Genomic DNA, 6,598 nt, shown 5'->3' on the forward strand with positions numbered 1-6,598 from the left:
AAATAAAAAATGCCCATTGATGGGCCCGGGGGGGGTTGGGGAGGCCACCCAGGAGGTCCGAGGACAGGGTGCACACCAAAACCCACCTGTGTGGATCCTGGGAAAAAAAAACACCTCCATGGGCTCATGTCCCACACGGCTACCCTATTGTGGGAGTATCACTGCTGTCGCTATTATCACCCTGTGCAGCTGCATCCGGAGGTGGTTGCACTATGGGAGGCAGCCCACGCAAGGCCCTACTCTGTTCCTCCATGGCTGCAAGCATGCGGGTGTGGTAGGTCTCGTTCTGGAGGATGAGTGTGCGGAGGTCCCCATGCAACAACTCACGGGATGCCCAGACGTCCGCCCTCGTTGCCTGCATCTCAGCTGAGAGCGTACGGGTGAGACGCTCCAGCTGCTGTTCTGTCCTTTGGTGTGTCGAAGCCTCAAGCTCAACAAGAGTCGTCCTGAGGTGATGGAGCTCCTGCCTCAGGGCTTCCCTGTGGCCCTGGGACTCTATGGAGATGGCCTCCTGCAGAGTCGCCAGTGCCGCCCGCCTGTCCCTGTTGGACGCCAACATGTCCTCCCTGTGTGACTGGCAGATGGAGTCGGTTGCCTGCTCTAGTCGCTCCATCAGCCTTTCAGGGGGGACAATGGAAGTGGCCACCCTATCCATGGCCTGAGCCATCATCTCGGATGATGCTGCCTGTTGGGTAGCCATACCGTAAATGGATTGCTCCCATGCGGTATTGCCAGGTGGCGTACGGCCACCATGTCGGCGGGCACCACACCTGTCTGGGGCAAGGCGGACTGCGCCTTGCTGTGCCGGCACTGCCTGAGGCTGCAGGACTGCATTCCCCCTCTGATCTGCTGGCCCAGGAACAGGATCAGATGTCGCAGAGTGTGACCCTGCATCCGTAACCACCAAAGGCGTAGCTGCCAACACTGACATCCCCATTGAGGGTACTGACCCTGGTGCAGGTGGGTGGGACAGAACAGAATCCCTCCCTGGAACACTCACCTGCGACGGCACGTAGGTCTCATCATCCGAATCAACAGCTGAGTACAGCTCGGGGGAGGTGCAGCCAGAGACACCCCTTGAGAGCACGACCTGCAGCACTTGTGGGTTCTCACCCACCAGCACACCACGTCCCTCACTGGTGGTTGGTCGGCCCTCGGACCCCTCCTGGCTCTGCACCATCTCCACAACCCCAGCAGTATCAGGTGCGTCTTCCCCTGCAAAGACATAATAACAAAGAAATGGAAACAGGCATTAGCACCATGGCACACAATGAGGGCTGAGAAGCAAGAGAACCAGTACTTGATTGACACATGTCCCACATGACTAAGACCCTCCCATGCATGCACCCTCACTGCGTATGAAGGGCAGGCAAATGGCACACACTGATGACACAAAGATGGAAGATGAACACATTTTCTGCATGCTGCCTGGCAGTGGCATCACACATTGGCCTGTGATTGCCAGGTGACACACACATGCCATCACACAGATGGCATGTACCATTGCTATTGAGGCAAGATGGAGAGGAGGTCAGCACTTATTCATTCAGTCCAGTTCCCGCATGTAATAGCTTTTCTAATTCAAACAGGTCTGATTTTTCACCTGGAGCTGCCAGTCCTAAATGGTCCAATTGCACAGGGACATGTGTGAACATATGATATCCAGGTAACAAAGTCACTCCACTTTACCATAGCCATGCCAGACATGTGACTAGAGGACTGAGAAATGCCTAGTATAAGTGGTGGAATGCAAACAATCTGTCTGAATGAACAGAGAAAAATAAGCAACAATGTTGTGGCAAGGTGACACTTCAAGGGCAACTGGCGTGCTGTTGGGCTAGATGTCTACTGTTGGCAGAAGGGATACTGCAATGGCCAAATGCAGCTGCGCAGGATGTATTGCATGAAGCACATGGCTGACCCATACGACACAGGCGCACACACTCTCACCTGGCACACAAACAGAAGCCCTCACACACACACCATGCACATGGATGACACACACATGCACGTGCACTCACCGGACAATTCCTCGTAATCAGGCAGATCTCCCACGCCTTGGATCTGTTCCTCCGTGACGTAGGTCCCAGCGACTGACTCATGTGGAGTGAGTTCCATGTCTACTACTGGAGACCCACCTCCAGTCACTAGAGTTGCGGCATGACTTGAGGCCAGCTTCTTCTTTGCCCTGCGCTTTAGGTCATTCCAGCGCTTATAGCAATCATTGGCTGTGCGCCTCACGATTCCAAGGGCACTTACGATGTCCGCAACGGTCTGCCAGTGTGCCTGGCATTGTGCAGGTGTGGTCTTGGATCCTGCAACAATGACCATCTCGTTATCATGTCCGGACACATACTCGACAAGTGCATTCAGTTCGTCATCCGTGAAGCTGGGCTTCCTCGACGGGCCGGACTGTGTAGCCGTGTCTGGGGCATCATCCTGTGCAGGACGAGCACTCTTCCTCTTCCGCTTGGAAGGTGGTGGTGATCCTGAGTGTCCTGCGCCGCTCTGGACACTAGGGGCAGGAGCCCTGGTGGGCTCTGTATCAGGTGTGTGGGATTGCACACTCAGCATGGGAGTTGGTGCAGGCATTGGCTCAAGTGTAATGGTGTCAGGGGGAATGTCAGCAGGATGGACTAGGACCGACACTGTCCTGGCTGGGTGTGTGAGAGCTGGGGTGGATGGAGCCGCAGCTGCCCCTGCAGCCTCTCCGCCCTGCCTACTTGGGGCAGCAGATGACCTTGCTGCCCCAGATCCACGTGGCATGATGGCATCAACGTGCACCAGCGCACGTGTCGTAGCCCTGCTGACCTGGAAGTCAGCCATGGAGTCAGCCAGGTCTGGTGCCACAATGGGCTGGTCCAACAAGGGCTGAGCATGGATGGTGTCAGCCACATCAGCCTCAACGGGAGGGGGGGGTGGGGGGGGATTATGGGTGCCCTTGACTGGTCCTCCACACATGGGGGGACAGGCTCACCCTGCAAGTTACGACCACGTCCCCTACCGGATCCACCACGGCCACCACTTGTGGCTCTTCCACCTTTGCCACCCTTACGGAATCCTCGCCTCCCAGCCATGGCACTGATATTAATGTGCGTATGGGAGTGGCTGTAGACTATTGTCCTGGGCAATTGGGGGTCAAAGGGGTTGGGTACCAGATGGTAATTGTACCCTAGTGCTCTAGCAAGGCTGAATGCAACCCCTGGGGAAAGATGACGGGTCACGCAACGCACAGGAGGCCCAAAAAAGGGAGATGACGTGCACGCAACCCCTCCTAGACCATGTGTGCAGAAAGAAAAACCTGCACTACGCTGTGGCACCCAGTAACACAAGAATGAACGTATGCGTGTCACACGCAGCCTAGAATGACCTCTGAAGGGGAAGGCTACACAAGGGGCAAGCACAGATGTTAGATACGTGCGTGACTCACCGTCTGCCAGGTAAAAGAGCGTGAAAAATGAGCGCGTTTGGTTGGCAACACCCCCGCCAAAAGAAGATATGTACGCTGTCTGAGGAGACAGGACAACAGTAGAAGGGAACACTGTTTGAGGGAACAGGCCCAGGTAAACCAGTACAAGAGAAAAAAGAGAAAAAGCTGTCAGAGGTAACAGGGAGTACGAACTTGAAACGCCGTGAAGTAAATCGCGTGTGAAACGACAAGAAGTACAGAATTCACCCACTCGCTCTCCACGAAAAGCACGTACAAGGAAATGGTGTTCTACACGTACCTTATATGCAGGCCCACACGTACAGCGTCACTTACGCGGCGTGCACGTGCTAGGCCCATTCCCACCAATTACACGCTTTGTCACTTCTGCGTGTAGGTCCATTTTCACCAATTACACGCTTTGTCACTTCTGCATGTAGGTCCATTTTCACCAATTACACGCTTTGTCACTTCTGCGTGTAGGTCCATTTTCACCAATTACACGCTTTGACACTTCTGCGTGTAGGTCCATTTTCACCAATTACACGCTTTGACACTTCTGCGTGTAGGTCCATTTTCACCAATTACACGCTTTGTAACTTCTGCGTGTAGGGCTATTTCCACCAATAACACGCTTTGACACTCGGACGTGTCACGCAACATTTTCCTGCGCGTGCACGTGACTTCATAGACGCGCATACGCTGGTGACGCGTTTACGCGCTAAGGGCCTTTCATCGATTTACACGCAGACGTGTTGGATTTTCACGTGCAAAATCACTCCGTATCAAGCTGTCCACGCGTTCACACACGAAAGACCACGCTCCTGCCCAGGAGGCCAAATTACTGCCCCCCAGAGCCCTGAGCACGCTCCCACCTGCCATCTGCTGCTGCCTGACTGCCTGCTGCCCACGTGCCCTGCCATTTGCTGCCTGCACATCAGCCAGGGGTGCTGTTGCTGTGACCACCCCTGCTGGAACCAAAGGCTCCCGACTGCTTTTCCGTCGCCCCACAGCCCAGCCCCAGGACCCAGTTGCCCACCCACTCCTGCCTCTGGGGTTGCCATGTCGGGCACTACAACATCTGGCACCAGAGGCAATCCCCGGCCAAGGAGGCAGAGGGGCACCAGCTTCAGTGCCAGGGAAGTTGGTGTCCTGGTGGAGCATGTCCTGGGGCAGTATGATGCCCTCTTCGGAAGGTTGCGCGCCGACAAGGAAGGACGGACTCGGATCTGGATGGACATCGTGACTGCCATCAACGCGGAGGAGGTGGCAGTCCGCGACTACGAACGTGTCAGGAAGCGCTGGGAGGACTTCAGGTCCAGGACCCTCAACAAGGCCCGGCGCCTCATGATGGCAGCAGATGCTAAGGGGCGGGCGGGGCCACTTGTCGGAAGATCAGATGAGTGTCCTGGAACGCATATCCCCAGCGCTCCACATCCAGGTCCTTGAGAAGCAGACCCGTCTGGAGTCGAGCGGTAAGTGTACATGCATACTGATTGTGAGCTGTGCGTGTGGTGGTGTGCCAGGAGTGTGCAGGTTGAACATGTATTTTTATGTGGCCAAGTAGGGGGGTGTACAGGGCTGTGAGGGTGACACATGCGAGGGGTCTCATGTGTGAAACATGGATGCTGCTTGTGTGTGTGGGCTTGCATGGCACAGGATGTGGAGGAATGATTGTCACGTGTGACATGGATGTCGATCGAGACACTGCGACAGTTGGCGGAGGTGTACACATGCATGCAGGTTTGGTGTTGTGTCTGCATGTGTAGTGTACTCCCTATGTTGCATGTGATGTGTGGATGACCTTTGGCTGCCCATGCTGTTGTATGTGAATGGATGGTGCTGGCTGTTGCATTATGGCTGTGGTATGGCTCATGTGTGCAAGTTGAAATGACATGTGTGTTGGGGATTGTGATGCCATGTGTGAGGTTTACCAATGCCACTCATGTATAACTGTCATGTGTGTATGAGTCCATTTTACAGTGCCCTGATGCCTGTGTTTTCTTTCTCCCTGTCTGCAGCGTCAACTGATGAAGAGGGCGGAGAAGGTGCTGTGGAGCACAGCGGCAGGGGTCGCACCACCAGCCGGAGACGCAAGGCCCGGATCCCCTCCCAAGTTGTGATCTCGTCGGGGAGTGAGGAGTCTGGTGCCGCGTCCCAGGCCGCAGCTGGCGAGGGGAGGTCCAAGAGGCGGAGGTCGGAGTTGGACTCCTCGGCAGCAGAAGGGGCAGCTGGGACCCCACAGGGCCCAACGGGGGAAGATGGCACGGAGTCATCCAGGTTGGTGGGGTGTTTGGTGGAGGGTGCCCCTGCACTGCTGGGGGGTGGGGGCGGTGGGAGACATGGGTGGGGGCCTGGTGGAGGGTGCCCCTGGTGGCTGGAGGGTGGGGGTGGTGGGAGACATGGGTGGGGGCCTGGTGGAGGCTGCCCCTGCACTGCTGGGGGTGGTGGGAGACATGGGTTGGACATGGGTGGGGGCCTGCTGGCAGGTGCCCCACAGTGCTGGGGGGTGGGGGTGGTAGGAGACATGGGTGGGGGCCTGGTGGTGGGTGCCCCTGGTGGCTGGGGGGTGGGGGTGCTGGGAGACATGGGTGGGGGCCTGGTGGAGGGTGCCCCTGGTGGCTGGGGGGTGGGGGTGGTGGGAGACATGGGTGTGGGCCTGGTGGAGGCTGCCCCTGCACTGCTGGGGGGTGGGGGTGCAGGGGGACATGAGTTGGGCATGAGTGGGGGCCTGGTAGAGGGTGCCCCTGGTGGCTGGGGGTGGTGGGAGACATGGGTGGGGGCCTGGTGGAGGCTGCCCCTGCACTGCTGGGGGGTGGGGATGGTGGGAGACATGGGTTGGACATGGGTGGGGGCCTGCTGGCAGGTGCCCCACGGTGCTAGGGGGTGGGGGCGGTGGGAGACATGGGTGGGGGCCTGGTGGAGGCTGCCCCTGGTGGCTGGGGGTGGTGGGAGACATGGGTGGGGGCCTGGTGGAGGGTGCCCCTGGTGGCTGGGGGTGGGGGTGGTGGGAGACATGGGTGGGGGCCTGGTGGAGGCTGCCCCTGCACCGCTGGGGGGTGGGGGTGGTGGGAGACATGGGTTGGACATGGGTGGGGGCCTGCTGGCAGGTGCCCCACAGTGCTGGGGGGTGGGGGTGGTGGGAGACATGGGTGGGGGCCTGGTGGAGGC

The sequence above is a fragment of the Ambystoma mexicanum genome, chromosome 1q (assembly GCF_040938575.1).
Source record: "Ambystoma mexicanum isolate Mex_15411 chromosome 1q, UKY_AmexF1_1, whole genome shotgun sequence".
Taxonomy (NCBI): Eukaryota; Metazoa; Chordata; class Amphibia; order Caudata; family Ambystomatidae; genus Ambystoma; species Ambystoma mexicanum.